Source organism: Sarcophilus harrisii, chromosome 1 (assembly GCF_902635505.1).
Source record: "Sarcophilus harrisii chromosome 1, mSarHar1.11, whole genome shotgun sequence".
In the NCBI taxonomy this organism is placed as follows: Eukaryota; Metazoa; Chordata; class Mammalia; order Dasyuromorphia; family Dasyuridae; genus Sarcophilus; species Sarcophilus harrisii.
This window is the reverse complement of record NC_045426.1, coordinates 632,983,915-633,007,457: the sequence shown is the minus strand read 5'-3', so window position 1 is coordinate 633,007,457 and position 23,543 is coordinate 632,983,915. Positions and strand designations below refer to the sequence as shown.

Here is a 23,543-nt window from a genome sequence, read left to right as displayed (position 1 = left end):
ATGAAGTTGAGGAAAGTAATTGTAATCAAGATTTAGTGTCTTGTAACTTGGAGAGTTTATCCTGAAAGATAGTAAATCTACTCTATTAGTTTGAAAATAGGATGAATTTTTCCCCTTCTCTCTTGACTACCCTCCTTTCCACTCTGAATCTGAACAAATTCTGAGCACTGCCTTTGAGGATGATGATGAATGGGGGTCTAAAACAGAGAGAGCAGTGATAAAAATGAATATGATATCCTAGTTGGAATTGAAAGAAATGCAAACAAAGGAACAAAAAGATCTATCTCAATAAATTAATATATTTCATTTATAATAATTTTATTTAATCATTTTTTATTGTATACACACCTATGCACACACACACCCACACATCCTCTCAATTAGATCTCATTTTAGGGAGTTTGTATGTATTTTGGACAGCTCAAAAAATATTTTGACTAAAAAGAACTAGTTTTTGGATTAAAAATGGCTGTTTGCTGGCCATAGGTGACGCTAACTAAATATTTGTTGACTTAGATCCTGGAGATTTTTCTACTTTTTCCAGTCATAATGCCATCTTTCTTCTCTGCTCATCATCTTCTACTACACCCTCCTCCTCCTCTTCACCAAATCTAGCATTTGAATAGCATTTATAATTCTTAAAAATACTTTTCAAATATTATGTCATTTTATCCTCACAACACCTCTGGGAGGAAGGTGCTATTATCTCCATTTATGGCTAATGAGTATGTGAAGTTGCATTTGAATTCAAGTATTCCTGATTTCAGGTCTGATGCTTTATCCCCCGGGCCAACTAGATGCCCCTGGGGACATCATCTTGGATGCTGAATGGATAAAAAATAATGAACCTCAAAGATGGCATGAACAACTCATACTATTCTAGCCCTTTAAAAACTACAAAGTGCTGTCCTCAGAAGAATTTTGTGGGATTGATAGTATAGGTTTTCTCCATTTTACAGATGAAGAAATCAAAAGTTAGAGAAATTAAGTGTGTGTGTGTGTGTGTGTGTGTGTGTATGTGTATTAAAACATGTAATTCCCTTGGTGAAGAGAACTCTTGTGAAAATGTTTAATCATTGTAAAATTTGCAGTTTTAGAGAATTTCCTGGCACATTGAATTGTAAAATGATGTGTCTTTTGTCATGGCTTGTTTGTATTAGACATATGATTTGAAGTCAGGTCTGGTAGAGTTCTGTTAAACTGCCCTGATCTTTTAAAAAATCTTTTCAATATTTCATCTACAATAGTGAAATGCACTTTTGAGGAGTAATCTTAAAGAGTTATCCTTCCTGCTGTTGGCTTTTTTTCTGGATTTATGACTTGGCCAATTGACAGCAATACTTTAGAAGTTGTCTTAATTGTTGCTTCTTAAATTCTTGGTCATTAAAAAACACTGACCAGGTTTCCAGGTCAGCCATTTGCTCTAGGAGGTCATTTTTGAGATTAATATTATGAAAGTTTACTTATCAAAACTGAGAATTCTGTATATTTTCTTCAGACTTTTATTTACATATGTATTGCCATTTCAAATAAGCTGATACTGCATAGAAAGAAACTGGATATGAAATTGGGATACCTGGATTAAGTTTTACTTCTGACATTTACTGGTGATACAACTTTGGGCGAATCACTTTACCTCTGGTTCTCTTATCCATAAAATGAGAATAATCAGGCTTTAACTTTTACTTAATATAATTTTTGAGAATGGTAACTTCATGCCTAGAAATCTCTCTTTATCAATCCTTCTCCAATTTTAAGGGAATAATGATGATAACCACAGAATCCTAAACCTTGAGTCATTTCTAAAGTTCTCAAATCACAAATCTTGTTTAGTATAGTAGTATCAAATTAAAATAGAAATGGATCTCAGTGAGCTACATATTGACTTAGAAAACTATAGCTTAACATATTGTATTTTTATTTACTTTGTTAAATATTTTCCAATTACATTTTACTCTGGTTTGGACCCTGAACTGGGGAATTTTCAGGTCTCTGCAGGCCATGAGTTTGACATGGCTAGTTTAGAACATTGCTAACAAATGTTTATCCATTTTCTCCTTGAATACCACTAGAATAGATATCATTATATGTCATAATACTGTAATAATTATAATGATATAATAATTATAGTTTACACTTATATATTGCTTTAAGTTACAAATGCATGTTTCAAGACCTTTGGATTATGATCAAGAAAGGCTCATACAGATGATCTAGTCCTTTCCTTCTATGAAGGTGACATAGAAATAGCATTGCCTTAGTAGTCAGAAGACATGGATTCTGGTCTTGGCTCTCCCATGTGTAGCTCTCTGGGTAAACTCCTTGTATCTCTAGGTTCCAATTTCACCTGTGAAGGTTTTTGTCTATGTCACGAAAGAGAAAATAGAAACCAGGGAGAGACTGTGATTGTAGGAGTCACAGAGCTAGTAAATAGCAGAGCTGGGCTGCAAATATTGGTCTTCTTTGGATTTTAAATGAAGTTTATGCAGTTTTTGAGGACAAGCAATCCTATCTACTTCTAGTCATTTAATAATTGCTTTCCCCCAGACATAAAGGAAGACTTAGTACCTCTTTTATACAACTCTCACCTCTCACTTCTTGCTATTAATAACAGCAATGGTATCTCACTTTTTTCTGTATTGACACATGATGGCTTTTTCTTAGAGCTGTCAGAATATTATTTTTACAGATATTAGGGGCATGTTTAGAAGGCAGAAGCAGCATTAAGAGTGAAAAATGGTGATAGAGTGAATGATTGTAGTATGCTTGATAGCTCAGAAGCTTGTTAACTCAGCTGTCAGCTGGCTGAGGAATGATACAACTTGAAGGGAAGCTGGTTTGATAGTAATGCTTTTGTAACTAAGTGTAGATGTTGAAATGGTTGAAAGTTTAGTGGAATAGTGAGGCTGGAAGGGATCATACACAGAACATAGAAGTATTTGTGTATAGAACATTAGTGTGAAGAGGACATTACTTCAACTATGTGATATGGTAAATAGAAAACTACATAGAGACCTTGGGTTTGAATCCCACCTTTGTCACTTGTGGTCTTGGTGGCCTTGGGTAAAGCATTTAAACTCTTGAGGCTTTGATTTCTTCATCTATAAAATAATGGAGCCCCTTAAGGCTTTAAAACCAAGTGATCTACGAATATAGAGTATGAGAACTAGAAGAAACCTTAGAACACAGAACATTTAAACGCATAATATAAAATTTAATTCTTTTCACAATGATTTATTTAGCAACTACCATACAGAAAAAGACATCTTAGAGAATACCTGATCTGACTTTTTAAAAATGAGGAAACTGAGACCCCAAGAAGGGAAGCTATATTTGCCATAGATTTCATAATGCTTTTAATTTTAAAAAATCTTTACCTCATTATTATTTCTAGCTCCCCCATCAATTCTGTTCTCTCCCCCCCCCCCCCCCCAGGCAATTGGGATTAAGTGACTTGCCCAGGGTCACACAACTAGGAAGTATTAAGTGTCAGGAGGACCAGTCTCAGGTCCTACTGTTTTCAAGGTTGGCACGCTATCTGCTGCAACCCCCCCCCACCCCATCAATTCTTAATGTTCCTTATCCTTTCCCTTTCTGACTCTGATTAATTCTGCTTCTTTTTTCTTTTGTATTTGATATGCTACATGAGTTTTATGGATGCCTCTGGATATACATCTTGTTTCTCTGTTAGAATATAAGCTTTTTGTTTGTATCTCTAGGTTCTAGCACAGTTACTGACAAATAGAAAGCACTCAGTCAATTTGTTGATTCATCTTAATTGCTCAGGCTGATATGAGGAATTTGTTAGAGGTAAAAGAAAAAAAGCATGTAAAAGCAATAGTACTACTGAACTCTTCTATACAATATTGTTTGTTTATACTGCTATCTGATTAGAATGACTAGTTTTCTATGTGTTGATGGCCTTAAATATTCCTTTGCATTTGAGCAAATGCTGATCTGATTAGGTTTTTTTTAAAAAATATTTTATTTATTTAATTTCAATTTACTGTAGAAAACAAGTATTTTCATATGATATAATTTTTTAAAAAAGATTGCTCACAAAACTGCAAATCTATTATGTATAATTTGCTATTCCTTTTAAATATATAATAGCTATCATGTAAAATTTCCCTCCCTTTTTCCCTCTCCTCCCTACCCTAGAGATGGCTACCATTACACACAAAAATGGATATATATCTATAATATGCCTGATACAAAAATGGATATGTAATAATATATATGTATATATAATAAAACATTATATATATGTAAAGTATTGCCATTACTGTATTGCTATTACTGTATACATAATTTCTTGACTCTGATCATTTTCTTCTTTATTATTTCATGTAAACTTGTCCATGTAGCATTCCATAACAATCATATAACACAACTTGTGCTAGCATTCCCAAATGACAGGCATTCCTTGGTATAGGCAGCTTGATAAGTCTGGAAATAATTCTAGATTGCTCTCCAAAATAGTTCAGTCAGTTCATAATTCCATCAACAATGAGTTAGTGTGCCAATTTTTTCACATACCCTCCAACATTTGTTACTCTTCCCTTTGATCATTTTAGCCAATCTGATGGATATAAAGCAGTATCTTTATTTTAATTTGCATTTTTCTAATCAATTTTTTAAATAAATAATTTTTTCCTATGACTATAAATTATTTTCAGTTAGTCATAGGAAAACTGCCTGGTTCATATCCTTTCACTGTTTATCAGTTGAAGAATGACTCATATTCTTTATAGATTTGACAAAATTCTTTATATATTTAAGATACGAGACCCTTTTCTCTAAAAATCCCCTCACCCAATTTTTCTTTTGCTTTTCTTCTGATCTTGACTATATATTTTTTATTTGTAAAGACTTTTTAAAATTTAAGTAATCAAAATTATCCATGTTCTTTAAATTTTATTGTGATATCTCTCATTATATCTATTATCATGTATCCATTTTGACCTGATCTTGGTAAATGATGGAAGATCTTGGTCTATGCTTAATTTTTGCGCTATTGCTTTTCAGTTTTCCTCAATGTTTTTTGTCACAATGGATTCTTATTCCAAAATCTTTTTAATCTTTTTACATTTGTCAAATACAAAGATTATTATCTTCAACTTTTCCCCTCTTTTACATTTTGAAAGATTACTTCCTTTGATATTCTTGACTCTTTGTTCTTCCAAATGAATTTTATTTTATATTTTTTGATTCATTAAATAATTTTTTTGGTGATTTAATTGGAATGACATTAGGTAAAATTATCATTTGTATTATATGGTCTCTGCCTGCCAATAAAGAATTAATATTTGTCCAGTTATTCAGATCTGATTTTATTTGTATGAAACTTTTGTATAATTGTGTTTATGTAGTTCTTAGGTGTATTTAATCAGGATTCCAAGATATTTTATACTGTGTTGTTATTTTAAATGAGTATCTCTTACTATTTTTTTCTTTCAGACTTTTGCTTTTGACATATAGGAATGCTGATGATTTATGTGAATTTACTTTATATCGTGCTATTTTGCTAATATTGTTAATTGCTTCAACTACCTTTTTAGTTGGATCTTTCGGATTTTCCAAGTATATCATCATATATCTGCAAAATCAGTTGTGGTAGATTGCACATTAGAATAGTTCAATGAAAAGAGCATACTTTGTGTAGAGAAGACTTCCTTAAAACATGATAGCTATCTCCAAGGATATTTAAGGACTATCATTATGGAACAGGAATAATACTGACTGTTCTTTTGTATGTGAGGAAAGTTGCAAGAAGAAAATTTTGACTCAATTTAAGGAAGAAGTTACAAAAACTGAGCTGTCTAGGTCCTTCTAGTGGAAAACATCAAAGTAGCGATTGTTCTTTCCAATAGTGTTGTAGAGGGAAGTTCTGCTGGTGAAGAGATGGGATTATATGGTATTTGAGGCTTCTTTCACCTGATATCCTTTTAGATTTTTATATCCTTTTAAAAAATACTTATCATATAAGAGACATTTAACAAATATAGATAAAACATGCATAAACCTCATAAAGAAATGAGGTATTTTCTGCTTTTTTTCTAGAAAGGTACAATTGTTTTTACAATATGTATAGAAAATTAATCTCAGTATAGTCACCTATGTGATTATATGTAAATATATTTTCTGAATTTTAGAAAATAATAATAAACAACAAATGTTCTCTTAAAAAAGGATAATTTGCATTTTTTTGCTGTTGATATCGCAACATCATTACAGTTTATTTGTTAAGTATTTTTAGAGTAAGAGAGATGAAAAATGAAATTATATAGCAGCTTCCAGCATCCTCTCAGTTTCTTTAGTGAGAAAGCAGGTGTGATACTTTTCTATTGAGATTTGTTTTGAGATTGCTTTGGCGTGAACACTTAAATGAGTTAGTTTTCCAGATTTATCTTGTAATAGATCCTTACTTATTGCAATAATTTTAATAGTTTAATCTTGAGTATTATTGACTGCCATTTGTGTTATATGACAGAAACAACAGAAACTTTATGAATTCAAAAAATCTGAATTCAAATTCAAATCTGAATCCTCATCTGTTTACTAGTTGTGTGAATTTGAACATGTCTCTGAACTTCTCTGAACTTCAATTTTCCTTATCTGTTAAATGAGCATAATAATACCTGTAAGAATAAAATAAAATGAATCAAAATGCCAGTATATTCATAATCACCTCATATTTCAACAGAGTGCTCTCTCTTCTTTTGACATCAGATAATACTTATCAAACCAGTATTACTATTGCTTTTGAAAGATGCTTGATAGTTTTCCCCTATGGTTTCACTCTTCATACCAAAATAAAAGACTTCTCCCTCAGATGTGTTGTTCTCCTTTTCTAGAATGTAATCTCCCCAAAGTAGGTATTTCTAATACCTAGTGCAATATTGAGTGTAAAGGAAGCACTCAACAAAAGATTTTCTTTCATTTTTTTTTTCACTTTTATCTGTGTGGGGACTTCTACTGAAGGAACTCACAAATTGAGTTTGAGATGTTTAATAGGTAGTTGGAAATGTAAGACTGAAGGTCAGAAGAGAGGTTATTACTGGATAAATAGATCTGAGACTTATTTGCATAAAGCTGATACATGGTTGATTAGATGGAACCTGCTGAGTGATATATTGGGAGAATAGAAGTCCTTTTTTTTTTTTTTTTTAATTTAATAGCCTTTTATTTACAGGATATATGCATGGGTAACTTTACAGCATTAACAATTGCCAAACTTCTTGTTCCAATTTTTCACCTCTTACCCCCCCACCCCCTCCCCCAGATGGCAGGATGACCAGTAGATGTTAAATATATTAAAATATAAATTAGATACACAATAAGTATACATGACCAAAACGTTATTTTGCTGTACAAAAAGGATCAGACTCTGAAATATTGTACAATTAGCTTGTGAAGGAAATCAAAAATGCAGGTGTGCATAAATATAGGGATTGGGAATTCAATGTAATGGTTTTTAGTCATCACCCAGAGTTCTTTCTCTGGGCGTAGCTGGTTCAGTTCATTACTGCTCCATTGGAAATGATTTGGTTGATCTCGTTGCTGAGGATGGCCTGGTCCATCAGAACTGGTCATCATATAGTATTGTTGTTGAAGTATATAATGATCTCCTGGTCCTGCTCATTTCACTCAGCATCAGTTCGTGTAAGTCTCTCCAGGCCTTTCTGAAATCATCCTGTTGGTCATTTCTTACAGAACAATAATATTCCATAATGAGAATAGAAGTCCTAAGATAGAACCTGGGATATATTTGGACTACACCTATCTGGCTAAAGATTGAGCATATCAATCCCAAATTCATCACTCTATGGTTTGGACTTTCCCATCTTGGGAATGGTACATAGATTACCCCCTTTTCAGTAGTTTTGATTCTCATAATAATATAAGATGGCATTGAAGAATTAAATCAAATCTTTTGCTTCCCCATGTTCATGACTCTTATATCCAGCTTTTAGAATTAGGTAAATGATAATTTCTCACCCCACATTGCAGGCTACTCAGGAAATTATCTTTTTTCTGGATAAAAGGTTTGATTCCTTGAATTCTTGAATTTTTGTTATCTGCTAAGAAACTCCCAAGACTGAGAAATCTGCCCAGGAAATCTCCTTTCTTTGACTATATGGTTAGGTGTTGTAATAATACTTCCTAGATAAGCCTCTTAAGAAATGTTGTTTGTGAACTCCCCTCTCAGTCCATATAGTTGAGAATATCTGCTCTGCTACAAGACATCTAGTAGTATTGCTTGAAATAAAACTTCCCCTCTTTTCCCCCTGCAACCCTTGACCTTTAACTCATAGAATGTTCCTGGAATGACAGTGGAAAAGAAATTATGAAATATACTTAAAGCTATTGATGGGAATTCTTTTTATACATTAGTTGAAATGGATAGCTTCTTTGCTAAAAGTTCTTCCCAAGGGTTTGAGCCAATTATTTCATTTTGAGGGCAGCCTCAGTAATGGTAACCCATCAGTAGAGACTAAGGCATGTCTGTGCTCTCTATAAGGAGATTAAAAAAAAAAAAGATCTGAAAGCTTAGAGTTGATTTTGGAATTCTTTTTATTTCCCCCCTACCTAGGGTATATGTTCAGGTACAAATTGGATTAGATGGTTTCTGTAGTCCCTTTCAATTCTATGATTGTAATTTTAAAGTACTGTGAGCAGCAAATTCAAAACTTTTCATAGGAAAAAAATCTTCCTTGGTTAGTTTTTGACCAGTCAATATCCCTTATTTTTCATGAGTAGGTTCTTTTCCAAGTCTTGTGAAGGATCCTCACACATAAAACTTTCAGACTTGGTTGTATTGATTGTTCACTGATGATTCTCCAATATGTGATATTCAAACTGCCATTTTTATAGTATGCCCTCTAGCTTCTAAATATATTCTGTTCTCTTTCCCTCTGTTTAAAATATAACTTTATAAACACCTCACACCTGCTTGAATCCTGCTGAAAAGCAATTCTGAATTCCCAATAATAGCAGAGTTTGCCAAGAGAGAAGGGGGTGCCAATTCTTTATGGGCTCATCACAGATTCTGTTTTGGTGACATATGATGGTTTCAGCTCAGTAAACATTTCATGGATTTGTAGACTTTTAGTTCTGGAGAAGGCTTTAGATAGAGATAATCTGTTCTAATCCCTTCATTTTACAGAAGAGGAAATCAGCTCTAGTGCTAGGAATGATACAAAGCATAAGACAATTATTTATCATTTTAAGTTTTACAAACTGCCTTCTTCATAATAACCTTTTAGGATAGGTGATGCAAATATTATTATCTTCCTTTTTCATATGTAGAAATGAGGCTTTAAAATAAGTGATTTGCTTATTTTCACAAGCTAGTGAATGTTGAAATCATATTTAAGTGTTACATTTTATTCTGTTGCTTTACCCAGCCATGTTATTTACAACATATCATATTTCCTTTAAAATGCGTGTGTGTGTGTGTATGTATGTATCAGTACTGCAGTGCACAGTAATAGATAATAAATTTATTAGAGAGATGAAAAACAAAATGTAATGTGAAGTCCAAGGAAGAGTATGTTATATCTCCCTCTTCCAAATTTTACTTAAAAGTCAATTTTCGGACTCTATACTTCAGATCAAAGAGGAATAAAACAGTGATATTTTTTGGATAATTTAAGAAATGTTATATAGTTGAAGGATTTATAATTTAATTTACATGGCACTTCTCACGCCATTTCATATTGAAACTGATTCATATAGTAGAAGATAATTTCATGATTTCTTATGGTTGGAAAACTTTATCTCATGGTTACTAATCCCTTCTCATATAGGAAAGGAGGTCTAGGAACAAAATCAGACTTTAATTAGATTCTGTGTTTGATGACTTTGTAAGACCTGCCAGTTTACATCCCACTGGCTTAATCATTAAGAATTTAGGGTATGCACCAAACTTTGAGAAATCTTCAGAGTAGGAGAGGTTAGCCTTTGCAAAATGGCAGAGAACCCTCTTCTTCTGAGATAAGAAGTACAAAATTTTAACAGGGTAGCAAGATGGCACAGAGGATAGAGAACTGGACCTGGATGGTCAAGAAGACTCACTTTCTGAATTTAAATATGGCGTCAAACTCTTGTTAATTGTGTGATCCTGGGCAAGACACTTAAATCTTGTCTCATGTCCTTGTTTTTAAAATGAGCTAGAGAAGAAAATGGCAAATTATTCCAGTACCTTCTCCAAGAGCACTTCAAATGGAGTCACAAAGAGTCAAGCATGACTAAAAATCAATTGAGTGCCATTTTGAAATGTACAGAGATTATAGGAATTTAATATCAGTTTCATTCTTTACAAAATAGGAAGTATTCTTATCTGCTAAGAGAAAAATTAAAAGTGGGAGTAAGATTTTGAGGAAGAGATATTAATTATCTAGTTGCAGTGGAGTTAAAATTAAAGAAACTTGTTAGTTTTCCAAATATAACATTAGAGTTAACACTTGCTGCTTCTTGGAGTCATATCTACATTTCCAGCAAGTGGTTATCCATATTTTGTTAGAAGATCTCAGATGATTGGAAATTAATAACTTTGCCCTCAGTTCTTTACCAAAGGTAACTCATTCTACTTTTGTAAATTCTTAAGTATTTGGAATTTCCCCCCACCCCCCCCCCCATATATAGACCTGAAACCTGCTTTGTAATAATTTGAACCCATGACTTTTAGCTCCACCAAAGATTCATCAGGTATTTATTAGGGATCTGCTGAGTGGTAGACACTTGTGATAGGTACTAAGACTAGAAAGAAAAAAAAAATGAAACCATCCCTCTGCCAGGAGCTATCCAATTCTATGAGAGGATACAACATACACACATGTATGTACAGAATAAATGTAGGTGTAGTTAAATAGTCTTGTGAATCACCTTCTTAGTGATGATAAACCCATGGAAAGTGATGAGGAGATTTTTAGAAAGAAAAGAAAAGAGAAACCAGAATAGAACCTTATGAGACCTGATATGTATGATGATCTAGGAAAAAAGAATAAAAAACACCAACTCTTTGGGGTCCCAAGTTTAACAGGTCTCATCCTTTTTATATATGACAGTGTCTTAAGTATAGCTTGGCATCCTCTGAATTTATTTAATTTTTAAAATTGTATTTATGTTCTTTAATTTTTTTAAGTCAGTGATATCTCTCAATGATTTTTTCCCTCAAGAGAAATCCAAGTGAACTCTTCCTTGTAACAATTTTTATTTTTAATATTTTATTTTTCTCTAATTACATATAGAACAATTTTAAATATCCTTTGTTTTTATTTTTAAGTTTTGATTTGTAAATTTTTTCTATCCTCTTTCCCTCCACTTCCATTTTCTTGCAAGAGTAAGCAATCTGATATAGGTTATAATCATGTAATCATGTAAAACATATCCATATTAGTCATTTTAAACAAGAAGACTTACTTGAACAAAAAGGATAGAAATAAAGACAAAAATAGCATGCTTTAATCTTTAATCAGACAACATCAGTTCTTTCTCTGGAGATAGATAATATTTTTCATCATGAGTCCTTTTCTCCTTTGTAATAATAAGGCACTCCAGCTTAAAAAAACAAAAGATCTCGCTCATTTATGAAAATGTATCCATATTTCACTTCGTTGGTAGAAAGACAGAATGCATTTTATGGGTACTCTTCTGAAATCATAACTTTCTCCATTATTATTGTCTTTGAATAAATTATTCTCCAGGTTCTGGTCACTTGAAGGCATCAATTTATACAAATCTCTCCAAATTCTTCATTAGTCATTTCCTACAATACCACAATATTCTTTTATTCATAGTATTCATATTCAGTTCCTCAACTGATGTCTTCTTTCTAAGCCTTGAATTCTCTTGTCTGAATATAATCAATTTCTTAAGCTTATCACCTTGCCCAACCCTGATCTTTATAGACTTTGACACCTTCTTAAAATATAATGTGGGGTTCTTGGTCACAGTACTATATAGGACACGTGATGATCTTTTCCCTCACAGGTTCTGGAAAGAAACATTCTTTCGTCAGTGTTATGAGAAGAGTATTTTTCTTAAATTTTTTGAAAGCCCCCTAAAAATGTGTGTAGCCATTATCACTTAGAATATTCAACAACCACTTATTGATTACTTATTTACAAGGCCCTAGAGGAAGACAAAACACACACACACACACACACACACACACACACACATTAGATAGATAGATAGATAGATAGATAAGTTAGAAATGCTTAATACAGAAAAAGTATAAGAATATAAAGTGCTTTATGAACAGACATGGGATAAATAATTTTGGATAAGATGCTCAGAGGGTAATGTTGTTACATTTGTTTAATACTTTATAATGTTTTTCTTTTGATTTGTTTGTCAGCAATGCTGTAAGGTGAAAAACAGAGATGAAAAATAAAATGTGATGAGAGGTCCAAGGAAGAGTATGTTATATCTCCCTCTCCTAAATTTTACTTAAAAGTCAATTTTTGGACTCTATAATTGAGATCATAGAGGGATAAAATTTAGTGATATTTTTTGGATAATTTAAAAAATGTTATGTAGTTGAAGGATTTATAATTTTATTTACATGGTACTTCTCATGCTGTTTCATAATGAAACTGATTCATATTGTAGAAGATAATACAAGTAGTAATATTCTTATTTAACTGATAAGTAAATTGAGGCTCTATTACCAAGATCATGTGGTTAACAAGTAGCAGAGTCAGGTCATCCTGGTAGTAAATAATGGAGCCAAATATTTGGATTCCAAATCCAGTTCCCTTTCACACCTTCCACAGTTGTCTTCTTAGAAGGGTTAATGTATGAATTGCACCTTGAAGATTTGGGAGATCAAAAACATCTTTATAATGAAGTTAGGCAGATCTGAAATTAGATTCTATAGGGCTAAGGTCTGTACTCATTAATAACTTTTTATTTAGATATTTGTCCTAATATTTCAGGATTGATGGACACAATTTCATATTTTTGCTATAGAAATGTTTTTTATTTTTTATTTTTTGTTTTTTTGCCAGAGCAGTTGACTTTTTTAAGCCTAGACTGTGTTTAAACCATATTGGAATCCTTAGGAGATAAAGGTACTGTTTAGTAGTATACTATTACTGAGGCTGATCTACTGACCTTATTTTCTTATTCATTCTAATAATTTTCAGAATTTTTCATCTGTTTTTGAAAAGCTCATATTGTCATCAATCATTTGGCATCATTAACCCAACTTATTTTTCCAATTTTTAAAGCAACCCTGGGGGAAATCAGCATGCCTATTTTCTACTATGTTTGTTTTGTTCCTGTGTCCTCAGACAGTTCTAACTGTGGATTTAAGATTATATTTGAACTTGGTGTAAACTTTGGCTAAGTCAGCCAAAAGCAGTCTTAGAGAGCTTATGAATCTATTACAAATGGACAGTTGTTTTTTCCCCAGCAGCTTATCTCGGGTTTTTAAGATCTCTGTTATATGCATTTCATGTATTGACCTGTCATTAATCTCAATTTAGAAAAATTGTGTTGGATAGGAACATCCAGTCAACAATTCTGCATGTTTTCATAGAAAGGCATTTTCATTTTTGTTGTTTAAAATTAACCCTTCTCCCTAGTGTAGGCAACCATTTGATTTTATTATACACTTGCTTCCTTTTTTTTTTTAACAGATTAAAAGTATTTATACATTTAGATGTATATGATTCAATCTGAATTGTATCATTATGATTTTATGCTTTGAGTTTGAACACAATTTTGTTGCTGTATTGATCAGAATGCATAAATTAGGTATAAAAAAAAGAGAATTACAGTCCATTTGACTTTAGCTGAAAATATTTTTGTTTGTTCACCCAGCTTGCATATATGTAAGATTACTTTGCTTTTTCTTTTTAAAATTACAATTATTAATTTTAAATTAAATTTATTTTTTGCAGTTAACAAACATATCTTTTCTTTCCAATTGTTACCCCTCCTCATTGGAGAAAAAAAACATAAAAAGAAAAACAAAACCTTTATAACAAAGATATGTACTCAAGCAAAACAAATCCCTGTATTGCCATATCCACAAAATATTTATTTTGATATGCACCCCTAAGCCCATCACCTCTCTGTCAAGTAATATTTCATCAGAAATCCACTGGAATTGTCATTGGTTAGAATTAAGTCTTTGAAAGTTATCCTCAATATTTACTTTAATTTTTCAGAGAACATTAGTTTTATTGTTTAGGATTTTTCCTCTGCTTATGCTAATCATAACTCTTCCACCATACCTAAGTAGTAGATGGTTTCATCACTTCCTAAAAATAGCAACAAAAATTCATCTTGAGGACAAAACTTCTGGTAATACACCTCATTGCAATTAGGCTGCAACTTTAGAAAAGACACAGTTAAATTTTGTTTTAAGGCCCTGATCTTTAGCATGGGTAGGACCTTCCAAACCTCATGTATTAAGACCAAGAAAATCTGAACTTTCTTTGATCTGTGATGTGGCATCCTGGGCCATTGCCAGTCATCTTGACTTTTTGTTTGCCCTTGGATTTCGATGACTGACTTCACCCTTCTGCCTCACTTCAGTGTGATCCACTTGCAAGACATCAGTCAGTAATGTCCTTCATCCTCTTTGGGAAGAAACAGGCATAATGAGGGATTTTATTGAATTTTGATATACAATATGATCAACAAAAGGCAATGTTTAAAGGTTTTTGTTTTCCTTCTCTTTACTCCCTTCCCCCCACCCCAAAAAAAAAAAAAAAAGGTAGCTGGCAGCTAGTATAGTAAAATCAACTTGCAAGCTTTAGTCTTGACTTGGCCAGTGACTCCCTATGTGACTTTAGGGAAATCACTTAACCTGAAGTTTTAAAATGTTAGAGCTGAGAGAGGTCTTAGAGATCAGTCCAGATACTTCATCTTACAAAGTAGAAAACTGAGGGAAGAAGGAAAAAAAAAGTTCTATGGCAAGTTTGCAGCAGAGATAGGATTTAACTTAAAATTTCTTGCTTGCCCGACAATGAATGTTACAACAGAATTTCCGTGGCATCATAGAAATTTTTATTTTATTATCTATTTATTATCTTTAATCTTTCCTACATCATACATTTATTTCCTACTCATACATTTATTATGATTATTTGTGAGTGTGTTTAATCTTCTTTTGTAGGTTATAAGCTCCATGAGGTCAAAGGTTATTGTTTTATTCTTCCTGGTATCCAACTGTAATGTCTCGGCTAGCTTTCTGGAGGACCTCTGGACAGGCTTTGGTTTCAGCAGGATAGTTAACACGAGGATGGTCTAAAGTCTTTATTGTCTCCTTCACAGTCTGTTCACTCTGACTCACCTGTGTCCTGGGTTCTCTTGACTCTTAAATACCCTCTTACAATTACATCATTACAGTATAGTGAAAATGTGTGAACTAGAGAACCATTACATCACCATACTAAATACCAAGTGTATATAAACTAGAGAACTACCATCTCATCAATCACACTGAATTAACACGTTGTTGTAAGTATTTTTGTTTCAAGTATACTTTTCTCAGAGTTCCCCAATATCTGTGGTCTTCTACATCCAACACTTATAAATAATATACAAGTATACATGTATCTGAGTGCACTTCATATATTGCAGAGGATTTTTGAAAAGATTGCCTAATAATAGAGATCAGTAAAATTAACAATAAATCCTTCATATTCCCTCTTTTAATGTGGAATTTGATAATTTGTAAATTATGCTAATAAAATTTAATTCAATTTGAAATAATTTTTCAATAATTTCAGTCAGAACTAATATAATAAAATTATTTATACCCAACTTAGAGAGATTTCAAAGAGACCTTTTAATTTGCGAGTTTTTCAAAATATGAGATATAGCTATCTATTTAAAAATTCAATTGGAATTAAATATTTTATTAAACACTATAAATTCAATTTGGCAAACATTAAGTACCTAGTGTATACAGCAGAGTCAGGTCCCAATGAACATTTATTGTCTGCTTATGTTCCAGGCACTGAGAAGAGCAGGAAAGGGGGTTGAGAAAAGGCTACCTGATGCTGGGGAATGATCATTCCTTCTACCAGAGTGGGAAATGATCTGAGAAAGTGGCAGTTTCAGAGTTATTTTCATCTTGTATAATGATAAATTTTTATAGCTCTTAAATCCAGGAAATACCAGGTCAGAAATGTGAAATGAATTCTCTGAATGCCCCCCCTTAAATGGGGGACAAAGCATATAGTGCTGGATGAATAAAGAATATACAAAATTCATAATGGTGGCGAAATATGACACATACAATACAAAATAGTGTATGAAAATGTCATAAATTAAATTGATACTTAACTTTTAAAAGGTACAGAATGTTGTTTTGTAAGATTCTGGGATTACCCTAATAGAATAAGATGTGGGGAAAAGGCTATTTTAAGATAAGGGAAAATATGAAAAGATCAGTAGAGATAGGAAAGGTCATGTTTCTTTGGGAAACTGAGAGTGGCCCAGTGGGAAACTGATTGGCATGGCAAATGGCATGTGATTAGGTATATAGTGAGAGTAATAGAGCTATAAGTAGAATGGAGTAACTGGGATTTTGCTATTCAAGGACTACAAATATTATGAACATAGAATTAGAGAGCTAGTTAGCAAGAATAATTAGTTATAATTGGAAATATTTGAAATAAAGCTTGAAATAAAGTTGTCATGTACTCTTCCCTCCTCTGTACTCCCTTCTCCAGTCCACATTTCTGTCTGTTTCCTTTATGCAGTATTATCCTCACTACTTTCAGTTATGGGAGCCCTTCATGCTTTTATTAGATCCAGTTTGTACTATTTACTGTAGGAAATTCTTATTTCCAGCTGTGAATGATGGAATTAAATGGCACCTCTCAGAGTTATGAGACTTTGGAGGACAAAATAAAATCCCTTGCAAATGTCTCAAGGTAGAAAATGGCATTATAAGGCTCAGCAGTAGCCCACAGCAACCAAAATGATTTATCTTGACTTTATTGTATTTATGTTTCCTTTCATTATTTAATGTGTTTATTAAGTGCAAGAGAGTAGTTGCAGTCATAAGCTGAATGATGCCAAAGGGAAAATCAGAAAACACTTTAACTTAATTTGTGAGTTAATTACTACAAGATATTTGAAGATCTACTAGAGGAAAAAAAAATATGTACTCATAAAAATGTTGTGGCTTTCTCTAAAGTGATAGAATAATCATGTGGTTGTTTACTTTTTATGTATGTCTGAGGATATTTCAGTTGAAATATTGGTGTAGTTACTTCCTCCATCCACATAGATGGCAATCTCTATCTTGTCTGTAAAATGTCAGTTGTGGAACATGTAAGTATTAAGACCTCTTTCAGCTGTGTATTTTTTTGAAGTTTGAATTATTGTCGTCTGTGTAATTTTACTCCATATCTTTTCATCAATCTAGCATAAAGAGCCTGCCTAAAATATAGCATACTTCCGTGTGTGTGTGTGTGTGTGTGTGTGTGTGTGTGTGTGTGTGTGTTTTAAATATTTTAAAGGAATGAGTACAACACTTAAGGAGGAAGAAGAATTAGTATTAAAACATTTTAAAAACTAGTTCCTGTGTTATCTTAAGATGCTTTTGTATTTGTATTATTAAATTTTACTTTTGAAAGAGAATACAATTGTGCCAGTTCACTGTACATAGCTTTATGCTAAGGCTCTTGAATAGGACATTATTTTTAGGATTGATATTTGATAAATGTTAATTGTTTCTTTAATTTTTACATCTAGCAATCCCTTTTAAATTAAAAAAAAATAATCCTTGATAGTTAAGACAACTCTTGTTTACTTTGAGCATCCCTTTTCTAAACCAGTACCTCAAATAGATATTCAGTGTTGCTAACCCATATCTAGGCCATGGTGGCTGAACTGCTGAGCCTGCTGCCAGGCAGGTGGCAGAACTTCCAAAAAAATAGGTGCTTTTCCAGAGGGCTCATCTTATATACTTATTGGAAAAAATGACTTTTTTCTGACTGCTTTGGGAACAAATGAAGAAGACAGAATTTCAACTTGTATCCAATGGGGAGGAGTGGTGAATGAATGGTTTGTCAAATCTTAGGTCAAGGGCTGATGCAGGAGAAATTTGGAGTCATGACTGTGAAAACTGTAACTGACTACAGGTCAGTTTTTAAGTAGGAGCCCTGGAGTCAACTTTTGCAAGTTGTCTGTCTAAAGAAGGAAGATTTAAGTCAGTGAGGTCAAATCTGAAGAGAAGACCATACATAAGGATTCCTAGAGGATGCATATTGGTTTAGGAACCTACAAAATAATATTATCTGTGTGGTGCTGTTATTCTTATTGTTGAGTTGTTTTTCTGTTTGTGTCAAACGCTTTGTGATCTCATTTGCAATTTTCTTGGCATAGATACCAGAGTGGTTTGCCATTCCCTTCTCTAATTAATTTTATAGATAAGAAAATTGAAGCAAGTAGGGTTGAGTGACTTGTCCAGAGTTACCCGCTACTAAGTGTCTGAGGCCAGACTTCAACTCAGGGAAGATAAATCTTTCTTATTCCAAGCATAGTACACTATCCACTGTGTAACCTAGGTGCTCTAGAATGTTTTATTGTACTTCTCTTTTGTTAAATATGTTCCAATTGCACTTAATTAAAATTTAATTTAATTTAGTTATCAATTTAATTTGAGTAACATTCCTGTGGCCTAAACTCTGTTTGACATCAGCTTAGATAATATATAGTATGTTGTATGTTATAAAGATAGGTTAGAATGTTTTTTTGTGGTGTTAATACTTAGATGTTACTTTTTTCAGGCCTAGAATTTCATCCTTGTGGTTAATTTTTTTTATGAGAACAGAGTATACTGCCTCAAACTGTCTCATCTTTTTTACTTCTTGCCCATGTCTTTTTGTGGCTCCTTCTTAGAGGATGTGCTGAAGGTCTTGTCTTTGATGTATTTTTTTTTTCTAGCTACTGCAGCAGCTAGATTGTCAGTGGATAGAGTGCAGAGTTTAAAGGAGTTGTCACCTGAGCACCAGGCTAACTAAATTTGAAAATTTTCAGAATAAGGATGGTCACTGGATGGTGGGGACTTTGTTGTTGCTGCTGTTTTATTATTTAGACCTAGCAACTCTAAAACATTCTCTTGAAAGACGTGGGGGAGTTATGATTGTATCAAGAGAATAAGTACCCTTAGTAATGAAATGTAAGATTGTGGATCTAGTAAAGGTACTGATCAAGAAATGGAAATTCAGAGAGAGAAGTTAAATCAAATGAGCTGGTTTTAATTTGTTCTTTTTTTAGGGTTTTTAGTTGTATGCCCAATTCATTAACCTATCTTTCTCTATTTCAAATGAGCTAGTTAATACAATTGATAAGTGATGGACCAGACCTTGAATTTTTTTTTAATAACTTTTTATTGACAGAACTCATGCCAGGGTAATTTTTTACAACATTATCCCTTGCACTCACTTCTGTTCCGATTTTTCCCCTCCCTCCCTCCACCCCTTCCCCCAGATGGCAAGCAGTCCTATACATGTTAAATAGGTTACAGTAGATCTTGGATACAATGTATGTGTGCAGAACCGAACAGTTCTCTTGTTGCTCAGGGAGAATTGAATTTAGAAGGTATAAATAACCCGGGAAGAAGAACAAAAATGCAAGCAGTTTACATTCATTTGCTAGTGTTTTGTCTTTGAGTGTAGCTGCTTCTGTCCATCCTTGATCAATTGAAACTAAGTTAGATCTTCTCTTTGTCGAAGAAATCCACTTCCATCAGAATACATCCTCATACAGTATCGTTGTTGAAGTGTATAATGATCTCCTGGTTCTGCTCATTTCACTCAGCATCAGTTCATGTAAGTCTCACCAATCCTCTCTGTATTCATCCTGCTGGTCATTTCTTACAGAACAATAATATTCCATAACATTCATATACCACAATTTACTCAACCATTCTCCAATTGATGGGCATCCATTCATTTTCCAGTTTCTGGCCATTACAAAGAGGGCTGCCACAAACATTTGTGCACATACAGGTCCCTTTCCTTTCTTTATACCCCTTTTGGGGTATAAGCCCAGTAGTAACACTGCTGGATCAAAGGGTATGCACAGTTTGATAACTTTTTGAGCATAGTTCCAAACTGCTCTCCAGAATGGCTGGATGTATTTACAATTCCACTAACAATGTATCAGTGTTTCCCACATCCCCTCCAACATTCCGCGTTATCTTTCCCTGTTATTCTAGCCAATCTGACAGGTGTGTAGTGGTATCTCAGAGTTCAGACCTTGAATTGGTAAGAGATGGAGGAGAAAAAACTTTCGAACACAAAAACTTACAAAAGTGAATGTTGAAAATTATCTTTCCATGTACTTGGAAAAAAAAATACCATTGAATGGAATGAAAAGACAAGTATTGTATAAACCAGAAAAAAATCCTATAAATGTAAGAAATTATTTTTATTGCAACACAAATTTTTCTTTCCCTTTATAGTCTTTTGATCTCTTCTTTCCCATGGGAACATGAAATCTTAGAATTAGAGCTAGAGGAGATCCTAGAAATCATCTAGTCTAGGGGTCTTTCACATTTTTCGTGCCATGGACCCCTTTGGGATTCTGGTGTTTTTAAAACAATATTAACTTTTGTCTAGAGAAATCAGGTTTTAAAATGTAATTTAAACAATAATGAATATCTTAAAAAAAAACAACAGTGTGCTTTGCATTTAAATGTCTTTTGGATGGAAGGAAAGAAGGGATGATAAATTAGAGAGGAGAGGAAAACACGTCTTCAACCACTAAGATTGAGGAAGCTTCACTTAAGGTCAGGCCTATCTTCTTTTGGTTACTGTTATCCTCTTTTTGTTTGCCATCAAATGAAGATGCACCTGCCTTAAGGGAGCCTGGATATTCTTGCTTTGAGCAATCTAGTGAAAGCTATGAATCTTTTCTAAAAATAATGTTTTTGAATTCATAAAATATATATATAAAGACAATAATACTGAAAAAATAATTATAAATTTAAAAAAGTTCCTATACTCAAGGTGAAGTTCTTATCCAAACACTTCATTTTATGAAGTTTGGGGAACTAAGGCCCAGAATTGTTAAGTGACTTGCTTAAAGTTGCAAAGGTAATAGATCTGATATAGATTTCTTTTTTAAAAACTATACCATGTGGCTTTATAAATCACAAGGTAATTATATATTAGTTCATACTATTTACTGCTGTTGTTTTTTTTGTAAGGTGTAATGTCCTAAAGGTAATGACAGTGCTTTATACTTCTTTGTATCTTCCACAGAACATAATCTTGACTAACTATTTAGTTGATTCCATTTAAAAGTAGGTTCCAGATTTTCTGCGATCAAGAATTCTTATTTTCATGATCAACATCAACCCAAATTAATGTTTCCCAATGTGAAGGTTTTAATCTCATCATTGCTTACCAGCTGTGGAAATATATTCAGATCACAATCCTATGCTTTGGGGCATTTGGTTTAATCAGCTGCCTGCTGGTTTTAAAAATACACAGACATTTCCAGGAGTGTGAAGTATGTATGGCTAGATAGCTAGATTAAGGCAATGAAGTTCAGATTTTTCTTTAGTAAAGCATAGCAATGTGTTGAGTAGCCTGGGCAATTACAGTCTTTATTATCAAGGATTGCTTAGTGATGAGTCTCTTGCTGAGCTCCTGGTCTGTGGTCTGCTAACAGTACTAGAATTAATACATAGGGAACTCCAGGTATGAAATACTGTATTTTCCCTTGGATTTCATTTCACTGTGTACAATCAAGTTTATGGACATATAGAATATGGAGCTAGCACTGTCCAGACTGAAGTCTGGGGAAAGTGTCATGCTCATAGTTGAGAACACTCCTACCACAGACCTTTTTGTGAAATAAAATTACATATATAAATGGCTGATAGGAGCAACAACAAGATAGCTAAGGGAAGAGTGAGACGATGGCATGATGATGGCTTTGGAGTAAGAGAACTCGTCTTTAGATTCTGCTTCTTGAACAAGCCACTTATCTTATTTCTACCAAACTTTCCAAATCTTTAAAATCAGGGAGTATACTAGATAATTTCTATATTTTTCTTTTCTTCCCTCTCTTCCTCCTTCCCTTCCTCTCTCATAATGTCCATGCTAGCTCTCTGGAGGGCCTCACGATCAGTTAGAGTCAGAATCAGTCAAAGTCCTTGGTCTTTAAGAGGAGAAGTGAAGGAGGCAGGCAAACTGCCATGTAGCTTGTCAAAGATGAATCCTGGACTCTGGAGTCCGGAGCCTGAATTCTCTCTCCTCATCCTGCGACAGAGCGACTCTGACTCTCTCGCTCAGTCTTCCAGTCCTTGCCTATGATTACCTCACCATCACACATTCAGCAAGCGCCGGTCCCAGGAGAGGAGAGCCATCATATCACCCTTTCATCTAAATATATGTATATAGAACCATTATCTCACATGAAGTAAGTAATTAGCCTTAAGTGCTTTGCTGTCTCAGATTCAAGTACACTTTTTCACAGTTTCAGCCCTCTACACTCCCTCCCTCCCTCCCTCCCTCCCTTCCTTTCTTCCTTTCTTCCTTCTTTCTTTCTTTCCTTCCTTCCTTCCTCCCTCCCTCCCTTCCTCCTTCCCTCATCCTTCCCTCTTTTCCTCCTTCCCTCCCTCCCTTCCTTCCTTCCTTCCTTCTTCACAAAGCAATCATTTTTTTTTTCAACTACAATACAAGGAGCTAAAATTATAATAGGAGAGAGCAATTGCATGCATTAATATACACAACTGTAACCTCTCACTCCTTGGCTACTGATTGCCAGGACCATACATATCAATCTTCCCCAGATAGACATGGAGACAAGACCATGTTAAATGTTAAAGTGTTAAACAGCCTTTCTTTAGTGATGATCTCAGCAGGGGTTAACAGGAAGCAATGTATGTTTCTGCAGCTCTCTCTCTGCATCCCTGAATCTCTCTACATCTCTGTCTGTCTCTACAAAGCATTACAATGTGAGAGGTAGCATGCCATAGTAGTTTTGTCCTTTTTTTTTTTTTTTAACTACAATTATCCAAAAAGTTGTTTTTCCCCAATAGTAGGCCAAACATAAATCCTACTTCCTTAAATTAGTATATATCTTTTCTTTTAAAAAAATTTTATTAAAGCTTTTTATTTTCAAAACATATGCATGGATAATTTTTCAATCTTGACTCATAAAAGCTTGTATTCCAAATTTGCACCCTTCCCTGCACCCTCTCCTCTGGATGGCAAGTAATCCAATATTTGTTAAACATGTTAAATATATATGCTTAATCCAATATATGCATACATGTATATACAATTATCTTGCTGCACAAGAAAATCAGATGAAAAAGGAAAAAATGAGAAAGAAAACAAACTGCAAGCAAACAACAACAAAAGTGTTGTTTAAAAGAGGAACACTGAGAAGTTGTAGTGTATCCAGAGAACTACAATTGAAAGACCAGTGTGTTCTGAAGTGGGCAACTTTTTCCAGCTCTAAAATTGGCATTTCATATGGCTGGAGGCAGCTAGATGGCTCACTGTATGGATGGCTGGGTCTGTAGTTCAGGAAGATCTGAA

The 23,543-nt window shown here is 33.5% G+C and overlaps 1 protein-coding gene across 3 annotated transcripts in view; it reads left to right on the top strand.

The window, feature by feature from the left end:
• Positions 1–23,543, top strand: part of TRAPPC9 (trafficking protein particle complex 9) — a 955,484-nt gene that overhangs the window by 297,860 nt on the left and 634,081 nt on the right. The window lies entirely within an intron of this gene.